General features: G+C 45.3%; 1 long non-coding RNA gene and 2 other non-coding genes across 3 annotated transcripts in view; all 3 read left to right on the top strand.

Moving 5' to 3' along the window:
- Positions 1-12,817, top strand: part of LOC146858744 (uncharacterized) — a 350,319-nt gene that overhangs the window by 168,888 nt on the left and 168,614 nt on the right. The window lies entirely within an intron of this gene.
- LOC146858778 (small nucleolar RNA U3) lies at positions 3,746-3,963 on the top strand. The gene has a single exon (XR_014980461.1). It is a non-coding gene; the product is annotated as a small nucleolar RNA U3 (small nucleolar RNA).
- Positions 8,721-8,938, top strand: LOC146858777 (small nucleolar RNA U3). Its single transcript, XR_014980460.1, has one exon. It is a non-coding gene; the product is annotated as a small nucleolar RNA U3 (small nucleolar RNA).

Below are 12,817 nucleotides of genomic sequence, written 5' to 3'. Positions count from 1 at the left end.
CCGGTGCTGCTGTACACCAGGGAGCCGCATGTAAAGGTCAGGAGAGCTGCTTGCGGCCCCTGGGCCATACTTTGAGTATCACTGCTCTAGATTTACTAAGCCATGCAAAGCCACTCAAGGTGGCCTTCCGCGTCTTAGTAAATCTTAGTGAAGCCCTGGCGTTGCCTAACGCTGTTTTGCATGTCGCAATGACAACACAAGAGCTTCATAAATCTGGGCCCATTCTGTATGGGCTATCTTTAGAGCTTAGACTTCTGCCAGGCAATTAGTGCTGCACAATGATTTATCGCTGTGCCAAATTGACTGTTGCAAGGGGCTTTCTAATGCTTTTTAGGCTTTTTAGACTAAAACCAAGAGTAACACCATGGTCACAGGTCCAAAAACGTACAAGGCCACAGCGGATCTTAGACTGGTGCGGATGAAGAACGCCTTCTTGGGCATTTGCTACGTTTTTGTGCTGGCACTGCCGTGGCAGAAATTTGCGTAACCGTAAAGGCTTGCGTCTGTTTACTTACCGTCACAAAAGCCCTTCTTGGCATCGCAAAACAGTGCATCTCCCCACGAGCGCTAGCACACCCGTTAGTGTATCAAGGGCTTGGTGTCTTAGACTATTGGAATTTTGCAAGATTTATTTGAGAGGGTGAAGTTGCAGCGATCAAATAATGGTGGGAATGAGCCACCTGCTCTAACGTTCTAGCGAATGTCATTATTGTGGCGTTCCCCTGTTTAATTTAGAGAATTGCTACATCATTGACCGGAAAGTTGAGATATCATTATAGCCGTTCTGCCTCGTCTATCACATTGGTTAAATTCTCTGTTCCCCTCGCTTTTGTCAATATCTCGACCAAGAGATCATTTAATGATAATTGTAGCCCCCCGTAATGTTGTCATATGGAATATTAGAACGCTGGGAACTTGAGAGCTATATGGAGATAATGGGAATGTCAGCTACTGGTAAACTGTATTTTTTTTTTTTTAAACCCTGCGCTTTGAAAGTTCTAAAGCTGTGATGCGTAGAACCGCAGATGACACCCTTTTGGATTGCCAACATGCCCTAAAGCCAGGGAAACAATGTGGCTGGGTTGGCGGTATAACATGAATTGGTGAAGTTGGTGGTCTGACGGCAGGCCGGGTGAGTGCCTCCAATCTTCACCTCATCTTGTCTTTGTAAAGGTTGGGCGTAGCCCGACGTCCCTCCCAGCCATGGATCGCATTATTAATCAAAAACGAAAAAATGACCCTAAATTGTGGTAGCCTTCTAGCCTGCCGCAAGAGGCCATGTGGACCGTTTCTGGTCCCCTTCCTTCATTTTTGCTCTTGCCTTCAAATTTAACCTAGCATGGCGAAGCAAGGCTTTAGTTAGTGGCTTAGACCACAGCGGCAGGTTTTAAGACTATATCTTATCTGCTGAGAGCTTGGCCAGGTGGCGGTAAAAAATGCTGCTGTGATGTCCTCCTGTGCCATTGGGACAGATTAGCATAGCGTTATAAAAAGTTTCGTCTTGATATGTAATGAAAGAAGAAGTTGGAAATAGTGTTTGTAGGTGTCACAAAGTTGTTGCAGAAAATTCCTGATCTGAACAGGAAGGGATCGGACAGAGTTGCGTTTGTGGAACAGCTAGCTGCTATAAATAAATGTTCCTTTCTTCATTTGAGGAAGGGCTGGAAGACGGAAACAAACACTGAAATGTTCCGTTCCTATTCTGATGAATATTAGGATCAAAACTGTCCCGACAAGTATTGATTCCCCAGTGAGCGAAATCCTCTGTACAAGAAACATAAACCATATTTTGGATACTTCCGTAGTGCAGAGTTGCCTAAAGGTTGTAGGGCCTGGAAAAGCTGCATACGTTGAAACCGGGTGGTAAGACGAGGTGTTGTTCATGTCAACGCTTTCTTGGATCGCCAGGCATTCAGAGTTCATCTCAAAGTGATCATTTCCGTTAAATTCCGTTGCGACTGGATACCCCGCGGGGTCATTAGCGCGCTCTGTAAACACTGATTGATAGGTCTTGCGGGAGGTCTTTCACGACGTGTGACCCCTGGTCGAATGCCATCGTCTTGTTAGACTCTTAGATGTGAACTGGGGAAGAGTACCTTTGTTCGGGAGACTGAAGACATTTCATTGCCATACATATGGTCTGTGGTGCAACTTTTTAAAATGTAAAGGTCGTTGGTTGCTACACCTTCCGCGGCTCATTTATGAGTCCTTGCGTCACTTTTGCGCTGCCGGTGCGTCACTTTTTGTGACGCACCAGCGGCGTAAAAATAGGACCTTGTTGCACCATATTTACAAAGTGACGCATCTAGGTAGATGCGTCACTTTGTAAACCCCTGCGCTATATTATACCTGCGTCAGGTATAATGTAAGCAGGGTGGGCGGTCCCACGTAAGTAAGCATTGTAGAAGTGACGCAGTGAAATCTATGAGATTTCACTGCGCCACTTCTAGGGTGCAAATGCGTCAATATTACGCCTGCCTCACAGCAGGCGTAAGACTGACGCAGGCCCTTTCACATGGGGCTTGCCCCATGTGAAAGGACACATTGCTGGAGTTGCGTCACTTTTGTGACACACTCCAGCAATGCGTCACTTTTGCGCCTACAGATACGTCAGAAATACTGACGTATCTGTAACTCCTTGCGACATGATGCGTCATACTGTAAATATGACGCATCCATCATGTCGCAAGAAGGGCGCACTGAGAAGTGACGCATCGCTGCTTTCACGCAGCGATGCGTCACTTCTCATAAATGAGGCCCTCTGTTTCCACGCCTGCAACCTTGCCTGGTCGCTTCTCATGCACTAGCCATCAGTGTCACTCTTTCGGCAGATTGACAGTTCATAAGCTGGATCAAATATTCTGATTGAAAACCGTCTTCTTGCTCAGTCTTGTGGAACCTGCAGTTTTGTAAAGAGTTTTCCCAATTTTCCCTCGTGTAAAGCATTGCAGTAATCAAAACGAGTGCAAATGACGCTTTGCCTCTGAACATGTGAATCGCTTTTCAGATAGGAAGTGGAACATCTCGCAAAGATATTTTAGGATGAAACTTCCAGAAAAATCCCAGTCTTGGCTCGAGCATCAAAATCAAGGCTTTGAGAATAGTTCCTAGGCCACCTACAGTTTTGGCACCGTATGATGTGGAATCAGAGCGCGGGTGCGGCTTTGCTTCGACAGAGTAAGTGCTCTGGTGATTCTGTCTGATCTGTAGTAAAACACATTCTTCGCGCAGTCTGACTATGCACAGCCATCTTGAAACGGTAAAGGTGCTCATTTAGTGCAGTGCAGAAAACTGTGGAAGTAACGCTGGATTGTCTTTGCTGTGAGTTTGGTTCTCTTCATTTTTCAATAAGTACAAATGTGTTTGTTGCTGTGAGCGAAAGCACGAAACAAAACTATGCCTACGCTCTGTTTACCTGTTTGAAAATTAAACTTTCACACTGTAAGTCCTCTGTCTGTTTCGGGAGCAGCGAGCAGGGAATCCGTGTGTGTCAGGAAAAGGCAGGCTGAATGTGATTGGTTGCTGATTTCGATTATGCAGATTTTTAAATTAGTGCGTCACCGAGGATCTATTGAGAATGCTTTACTGTGAAGAAAGCGTCTGCCCGTGCATCTTTAGATTGTTATTTTTATGGTGTTATACATCTATATGTTTTTGTTGGAGTTGATGATGCCGAACGTTTGCTTACCGTACCTAAGAAGGGTTTCTACTTTTTCTGTGCGTGTGAGCTGCAGACACATGGGTTAAGACTATACTTTCAGGGATCATTTCTATAGTTCTTAACTGAGGAAATGTGTTCGAAAGTGTCTGGTCTTCGCTAACCACGAGGAAGATTTGTAGTGTTCCCTTCTGAGCGCGAAGCGAGTGAACAGTGTTGCATTTATGCAGCTGCTGTTTGCTATTGATGACCGTTCCTCTCTCCCTTACAGGAGAGCTGGAGGAAGGAAACACAAACTGAGTGGTTAGCCCCTTATTATAGTATAAGAAAGTTCAATGTAGTCGGTTCTGTATTTCGGATTCTTGTTGCTGGCTTTGTTTATTAGTGGGTTTATGCACGTGGGGTGAAAACGTTTCAATTTTTCTGCACTTGGTTTTGGGGCAGGTGTTTAATCGAAAAGTATGTCTTCTCTTTAATTTGGTACATTTGATTTTCAAACGCGCAAGGAGGATTTTTCAAATGGACCCTGGACAGATTTATCAAACCTTTCACGCAATGCAGCTAGACAACTTGCCGGGCTGCCATGCCTGAAAAGGAGAGGGCAGAATACATAGAAAGAGGACAAAACGGGGAGAAATAAAGCTATTTCTCCTCGTGGCGCCTCTGTTGGGAAAGCGTACACTGTTGACGCAGTCCCCGGTTTATTACTCTCAGTAAATCTGGGAATGCGTAGAAAAGCATGGGTGGATGGAAACACCCACTCTCCACCCATTTAACTCATTCTCGGCGCAGAGTAACGCAAAGCAGCGAGTTGCCGCTGCCTTGCGTTTTTCGGGATCATAGGTCTCGCAGACATTTTCCAGGGGGCCAAAAAGTTTGGCCTGTCATGTGACCCAAGGCCGCATTGATGCCAGCAGGGTGGCAGATGTTGTCCATGTATAATAGCAACCCAGGCCGCACAGACGGTGAACATAACAAGTGACTTACCTCCTGGTTCACTATTTCCATTGCAGGGTTGGAGGAAGCATGAATGTTTTTAAATACTTCTCAATGCACTGATATACTGAGGCGAAACGCTTCCGCATGTTGAAGGAATGCACTTTTTAAAAGATTTTTTTTTAGAGACTTTCACATTTCTTTCCCGTTTTTTTGCAAGATGTTTTTAAAAAAGAATGTGTTCCTTAAGTTCAGTGGTGCAGGACACCTTCACTTCTTTTCTTTTACTTTAGTTAATAAGTTAGTTTAATTGTAAATAAATGCTTGGCCCTTTAATTTCCATCTTTCGGACTATTAGTGCTCCATCAGGTAAACAGCAGCCCGGTGCTGCTGTACACCAGGGAGCCGCATGTAAAGGTCAGGAGAGCTGCTTGCGGCCCCTGGGCCATACTTTGAGTATCACTGCTCTAGATTTACTAAGCCATGCAAAGCCACTCAAGGTGGCCTTCCGCGTCTTAGTAAATCTTAGTGAAGCCCTGGCGTTGCCTAACGCTGTTTTGCATGTCGCAATGACAACACAAGAGCTTCATAAATCTGGGCCCATTCTGTATGGGCTATCTTTAGAGCTTAGACTTCTGCCAGGCAATTAGTGCTGCACAATGATTTATCGCTGTGCCAAATTGACTGTTGCAAGGGGCTTTCTAATGCTTTTTAGGCTTTTTAGACTAAAACCAAGAGTAACACCATGGTCACAGGTCCAAAAACGTACAAGGCCACAGCGGATCTTAGACTGGTGCGGATGAAGAACGCCTTCTTGGGCATTTGCTACGTTTTTGTGCTGGCACTGCCGTGGCAGAAATTTGCGTAACCGTAAAGGCTTGCGTCTGTTTACTTACCGTCACAAAAGCCCTTCTTGGCATCGCAAAACAGTGCATCTCCCCACGAGCGCTAGCACACCCGTTAGTGTATCAAGGGCTTGGTGTCTTAGACTATTGGAATTTTGCAAGATTTATTTGAGAGGGTGAAGTTGCAGCGATCAAATAATGGTGGGAATGAGCCACCTGCTCTAACGTTCTAGCGAATGTCATTATTGTGGCGTTCCCCTGTTTAATTTAGAGAATTGCTACATCATTGACCGGAAAGTTGAGATATCATTATAGCCGTTCTGCCTCGTCTATCACATTGGTTAAATTCTCTGTTCCCCTCGCTTTTGTCAATATCTCGACCAAGAGATCATTTAATGATAATTGTAGCCCCCCGTAATGTTGTCATATGGAATATTAGAACGCTGGGAACTTGAGAGCTATATGGAGATAATGGGAATGTCAGCTACTGGTAAACTGTATTTTTTTTTTTTTAAACCCTGCGCTTTGAAAGTTCTAAAGCTGTGATGCGTAGAACCGCAGATGACACCCTTTTGGATTGCCAACATGCCCTAAAGCCAGGGAAACAATGTGGCTGGGTTGGCGGTATAACATGAATTGGTGAAGTTGGTGGTCTGACGGCAGGCCGGGTGAGTGCCTCCAATCTTCACCTCATCTTGTCTTTGTAAAGGTTGGGCGTAGCCCGACGTCCCTCCCAGCCATGGATCGCATTATTAATCAAAAACGAAAAAATGACCCTAAATTGTGGTAGCCTTCTAGCCTGCCGCAAGAGGCCATGTGGACCGTTTCTGGTCCCCTTCCTTCATTTTTGCTCTTGCCTTCAAATTTAACCTAGCATGGCGAAGCAAGGCTTTAGTTAGTGGCTTAGACCACAGCGGCAGGTTTTAAGACTATATCTTATCTGCTGAGAGCTTGGCCAGGTGGCGGTAAAAAATGCTGCTGTGATGTCCTCCTGTGCCATTGGGACAGATTAGCATAGCGTTATAAAAAGTTTCGTCTTGATATGTAATGAAAGAAGAAGTTGGAAATAGTGTTTGTAGGTGTCACAAAGTTGTTGCAGAAAATTCCTGATCTGAACAGGAAGGGAACGGACAGAGTTGCGTTTGTGGAACAGCTAGCTGCTATAAATAAATGTTCCTTTCTTCATTTGAGGAAGGGCTGGAAGACGGAAACAAACACTGAAATGTTCCGTTCCTATTCTGATGAATATTAGGATCAAAACTGTCCCGACAAGTATTGATTCCCCAGTGAGCGAAATCCTCTGTACAAGAAACATAAACCGTATTTTGGATACTTCCGTAGTGCAGAGTTGCCTAAAGGTTGTAGGGCCTGGAAAAGCTGCATACGTTGAAACCGGGTGGTAAGACGAGGTGTTGTTCATGTCAACGCTTTCTTGGATCGCCAGGCATTCAGAGTTCATCTCAAAGTGATCATTTCCGTTAAATTCCGTTGCGACTGGATACCCCGCGGGGTCATTAGCGCGCTCTGTAAACACTGATTGATAGGTCTTGCGGGAGGTCTTTCACGACGTGTGACCCCTGGTCGAATGCCATCGTCTTGTTAGACTCTTAGATGTGAACTGGGGAAGAGTACCTTTGTTCGGGAGACTGAAGACATTTCATTGCCATACATATGGTCTGTGGTGCAACTTTTTAAAATGTAAAGGTCGTTGGTTGCTACACCTTCCGCGGCTCATTTATGAGTCCTTGTGTCACTTTTGCGCTGCCGGTGCGTCACTTTTTGTGACGCACCAGCGGCGTAAAAATAGGACCTTGTTGCACCATATTTACAAAGTGACGCATCTAGGTAGATGCGTCACTTTGTAAACCCCTGCGCTATATTATACCTGCGTCAGGTATAATGTAAGCAGGGTGGGCGGTCCCACGTAAGTAAGCATTGTAGAAGTGACGCAGTGAAATCTATGAGATTTCACTGCGCCACTTCTAGGGTGCAAATGCGTCAATATTACGCCTGCCTCACAGCAGGCGTAAGACTGACGCAGGCCCTTTCACATGGGGCTTGCCCCATGTGAAAGGACACATTGCTGGAGTTGCGTCACTTTTGTGACACACTCCAGCAATGCGTCACTTTTGCGCCTACAGATACGTCAGAAATACTGACGTATCTGTAACTCCTTGCGACATGATGCGTCATACTGTAAATATGACGCATCCATCATGTCGCAAGAAGGGCGCACTGAGAAGTGACGCATCGCTGCTTTCACGCAGCGATGCGTCACTTCTCATAAATGAGGCCCTCTGTTTCCACGCCTGCAACCTTGCCTGGTCGCTTCTCATGCACTAGCCATCAGTGTCACTCTTTCGGCAGATTGACAGTTCATAAGCTGGATCAAATATTCTGATTGAAAACCGTCTTCTTGCTCAGTCTTGAGGAACCTGCAGTTTTGTAAAGAGTTTTCCCAATTTTCCCTCGTGTAAAGCATTGCAGTAATCAAAACGAGTGCAAATGACGCTTTGCCTCTGAACATGTGAATCGCTTTTCAGATAGGAAGTGGAACATCTCGCAAAGATATTTTAGGATGAAACTTCCAGAAAAATCCCAGTCTTGGCTCGAGCATCAAAATCAAGGCTTTGAGAATAGTTCCTAGGCCACCTACAGTTTTGGCACCGTATGATGTGGAATCAGAGCGCGGGTGCGGCTTTGCTTCGACAGAGTAAGTGCTCTGGTGATTCTGTCTGATCTGTAGTAAAACACATTCTTCGCGCAGTCTGACTATGCACAGCCATCTTGAAACGGTAAAGGTGCTCATTTAGTGCAGTGCAGAAAACTGTGGAAGTAACGCTGGATTGTCTTTGCTGTGAGTTTGGTTCTCTTCATTTTTCAATAAGTACAAATGTGTTTGTTGCTGTGAGCGAAAGCACGAAACAAAACTATGCCTACGCTCTGTTTACCTGTTTGAAAATTAAACTTTCACACTGTAAGTCCTCTGTCTGTTTCGGGAGCAGCGAGCAGGGAATCCGTGTGTGTCAGGAAAAGGCAGGCTGAATGTGATTGGTTGCTGATTTCGATTATGCAGATTTTTAAATTAGTGCGTCACCGAGGATCTATTGAGAATGCTTTACTGTGAAGAAAGCGTCTGCCCGTGCATCTTTAGATTGTTATTTTTATGGTGTTATACATCTATATGTTTTTGTTGGAGTTGATGATGCCGAACGTTTGCTTACCGTACCTAAGAAGGGTTTCTACTTTTTCTGTGCGTGTGAGCTGCAGTCACATGGGTTAAGACTATACTTTCAGGGATCATTTCTATAGTTCTTAACTGAGGAAATGTGTTCGAAAGTGTCTGGTCTTCGCTAACCACGAGGAAGATTTGTAGTGTTCCCTTCTGAGCGCGAAGCGAGTGAACAGTGTTGCATTTATGCAGCTGCTGTTTGCTATTGATGACCGTTCCTCTCTCCCTTACAGGAGAGCTGGAGGAAGGAAACACAAACTGAGTGGTTAGCCCCTTATTATAGTATAAGAAAGTTCAATGTAGTCGGTTCTGTATTTCGGATCCTTGTTGCTGGCTTTGTTTATTAGTGGGTTTATGCACGTGGGGTGAAAACGTTTCAATTTTCCTGCACTTGGTTTTGGGGCAGGTGTTTAATCGAAAAGTATGTCTTCTCTTTAATTTGGTACATTTGATTTTCAAACGCGCAAGGAGGATTTTTCAAATGGACCCTGGACAGATTTATCAAACCTTTCACGCAATGCAGCTAGACAACTTGCCGGGCTGCCATGCCTGAAAAGGAGAGGGCAGAATACATAGAAAGAGGACAAAACGGGGAGAAATAAAGCTATTTCTCCTCGTGGCGCCTCTGTTGGGAAAGCGTACACTGTTGACGCAGTCCCCGGTTTATTACTCTCAGTAAATCTGGGAATGCGTAGAAAAGCATGGGTGGATGGAAACACCCACTCTCCACCCATTTAACGCATTCTCGGCGCAGAGTAACGCAAAGCAGCGAGTTGCCGCTGCCTTGCGTTTTTCGGGATCATAGGTCTCGCAGACATTTTCCAGGGGGCCAAAAAGTTTGGCCTGTCATGTGACCCAAGGCCGCATTGATGCCAGCAGGGTGGCAGATGTTGTCCATGTATAATAGCAACCCAGGCCGCACAGACGGTGAACATAACAAGTGACTTACCTCCTGGTTCACTATTTCCATTGCAGGGTTGGAGGAAGCATGAATGTTTTTAAATACTTCTCAATGCACTGATATACTGAGGCGAAACGCTTCCGCATGTTGAAGGAATGCACTTTTTAAAAGATTTTTTTTTAGAGACTTTCACATTTCTTTCCCGTTTTTTTGCAAGATGTTTTTAAAAAAGAATGTGTTCCTTAAGTTCAGTGGTGCAGGACACCTTCACTTCTTTTCTTTTACTTTAGTTAATAAGTTAGTTTAATTGTAAATAAATGCTTGGCCCTTTAATTTCCATCTTTCGGACTATTAGTGCTCCATCAGGTAAACAGCAGCCCGGTGCTGCTGTACACCAGGGAGCCGCATGTAAAGGTCAGGAGAGCTGCTTGCGGCCCCTGGGCCATACTTTGAGTATCACTGCTCTAGATTTACTAAGGCATGCAAAGCCACTCAAGGTGGCCTTCCGCGTCTTAGTAAATCTTAGTGAAGCCCTGGCGTTGCCTAACGCTGTTTTGCATGTCGCAATGACAACACAAGAGCTTCATAAATCTGGGCCCATTCTGTATGGGCTATCTTTAGAGCTTAGACTTCTGCCAGGCAATTAGTGCTGCACAATGATTTATCGCTGTGCCAAATTGACTGTTGCAAGGGGCTTTCTAATGCTTTTTAGGCTTTTTAGACTAAAACCAAGAGTAACACCATGGTCACAGGTCCAAAAACGTACAAGGCCACAGCGGATCTTAGACTGGTGCGGATGAAGAACGCCTTCTTGGGCATTTGCTACGTTTTTGTGCTGGCACTGCCGTGGCAGAAATTTGCGTAACCGTAAAGGCTTGCGTCTGTTTACTTACCGTCACAAAAGCCCTTCTTGGCATCGCAAAACAGTGCATCTCCCCACGAGCGCTAGCACACCCGTTAGTGTATCAAGGGCTTGGTGTCTTAGACTATTGGAATTTTGCAAGATTTATTTGAGAGGGTGAAGTTGCAGCGATCAAATAATGGTGGGAATGAGCCACCTGCTCTAACGTTCTAGCGAATGTCATTATTGTGGCGTTCCCCTGTTTAATTTAGAGAATTGCTACATCATTGACCGGAAAGTTGAGATATCATTATAGCCGTTCTGCCTCGTCTATCACATTGGTTAAATTCTCTGTTCCCCTCGCTTTTGTCAATATCTCGACCAAGAGATCATTTAATGATAATTGTAGCCCCCCGTAATGTTGTCATATGGAATATTAGAACGCTGGGAACTTGAGAGCTATATGGAGATAATGGGAATGTCAGCTACTGGTAAACTGTATTTTTTTTTTTTTAAACCCTGCACTTTGAAAGTTCTAAAGCTGTGATGCGTAGAACCGCAGATGACACCCTTTTGGATTGCCAACATGCCCTAAAGCCAGGGAAACAATGTGGCTGGGTTGGCGGTATAACATGAATTGGTGAAGTTGGTGGTCTGACAGCAGGCCGGGTGAGTGCCTCCAATCTTCACCTCATCTTGTCTTTGTAAAGGTTGGGCGTAGCCCGACGTCCCTCCCAGCCATGGATCGCATTATTAATCAAAAACGAAAAAATGACCCTAAATTGTGGTAGCCTTCTAGCCTGCCGCAAGAGGCCATGTGGACCGTTTCTGGTCCCCTTCCTTCATTTTTGCTCTTGCCTTCAAATTTAACCTAGCATGGCGAAGCAAGGCTTTAGTTAGTGGCTTAGACCACAGCGGCAGGTTTTAAGACTATATCTTATCTGCTGAGAGCTTGGCCAGGTGGCGGTAAAAAATGCTGCTGTGATGTCCTCCTGTGCCATTGGGACAGATTAGCATAGCGTTATAAAAAGTTTCGTCTTGATATGTAATGAAAGAAGAAGTTGGAAATAGTGTTTGTAGGTGTCACAAAGTTGTTGCAGAAAATTCCTGATCTGAACAGGAAGGGAACGGACAGAGTTGCGTTTGTGGAACAGCTAGCTGCTATAAATAAATGTTCCTTTCTTCATTTGAGGAAGGGCTGGAAGACGGAAACAAACACTGAAATGTTCCGTTCCTATTCTGATGAATATTAGGATCAAAACTGTCCCGACAAGTATTGATTCCCCAGTGAGCGAAATCCTCTGTACAAGAAACATAAACCGTATTTTGGATACTTCCGTAGTGCAGAGTTGCCTAAAGGTTGTAGGGCCTGGAAAAGCTGCATACGTTGAAACCGGGTGGTAAGACGAGGTGTTGTTCATGTCAAAGCTTTCTTGGATCGCCAGGCATTCAGAGTTCATCTCAAAGTGATCATTTCCGTTATATTCCGTTGCGACTGGATACCCCGCGGGTCATTAGCGCGCTCTGTAAACACTGATTGATAGGTCTTGCGGGAGGTCTTTCACGACGTGTGACCCCTGGTCGAATGCCATCGTCTTGTTAGACTCTTAGATGTGAACTGGGGAAGAGTACCTTTGTTCGGGAGACTGAAGACATTTCATTGCCATACATATGGTCTGTGGTGCAACTTTTTAAAATGTAAAGGTCGTTGGTTGCTACACCTTCCGCGGCTCATTTATGAGTCCTTGCGTCACTTTTGCGCTGCCGGTGCGTCACTTTTTGTGACGCACCAGCGGCGTAAAAATAGGACCTTGTTGCACCATATTTACAAAGTGACGCATCTAGGTAGATGCGTCACTTTGTAAACCCCTGCGCTATATTATACCTGCGTCAGGTATAATGTAAGCAGGGTGGGCGGTCCCACGTAAGTAAGCATTGTAGAAGTGACGCAGTGAAATCTATGAGATTTCACTGCGCCACTTCTAGGGTGCAAATGCGTCAATATTACGCCTGCCTCACAGCAGGCGTAAGACTGACGCAGGCCCTTTCACATGGGGCTTGCCCCATGTGAAAGGACACATTGCTGGAGTTGCGTCACTTTTGTGACACACTCCAGCAATGCGTCACTTTTGCGCCTACAGATACGTCAGAAATACTGACGTATCTGTAACTCCTTGCGACATGATGCGTCATACTGTAAATATGACGCATCCATCATGTCGCAAGAAGGGCGCACTGAGAAGTGACGCATCGCTGCTTTCACGCAGCGATGCGTCACTTCTCATAAATGAGGCCCTCTGTTTCCACGCCTGCAACCTTGCCTGGTCGCTTCTCATGCACTAGCCATCAGTGTCACTCTTTCGGCAGATTGACAGTTCATAAGCTGGATCAAATATTCTGATTG

The sequence above is a fragment of the Triturus cristatus genome, chromosome 3_2, assembly GCF_964204655.1.
Source record: "Triturus cristatus chromosome 3_2, aTriCri1.1, whole genome shotgun sequence".
In the NCBI taxonomy this organism is placed as follows: Eukaryota; Metazoa; Chordata; class Amphibia; order Caudata; family Salamandridae; genus Triturus; species Triturus cristatus.
Note: the sequence above shows the minus strand (reverse complement) of the source record. Positions and strands in the feature narration are given on the sequence as shown.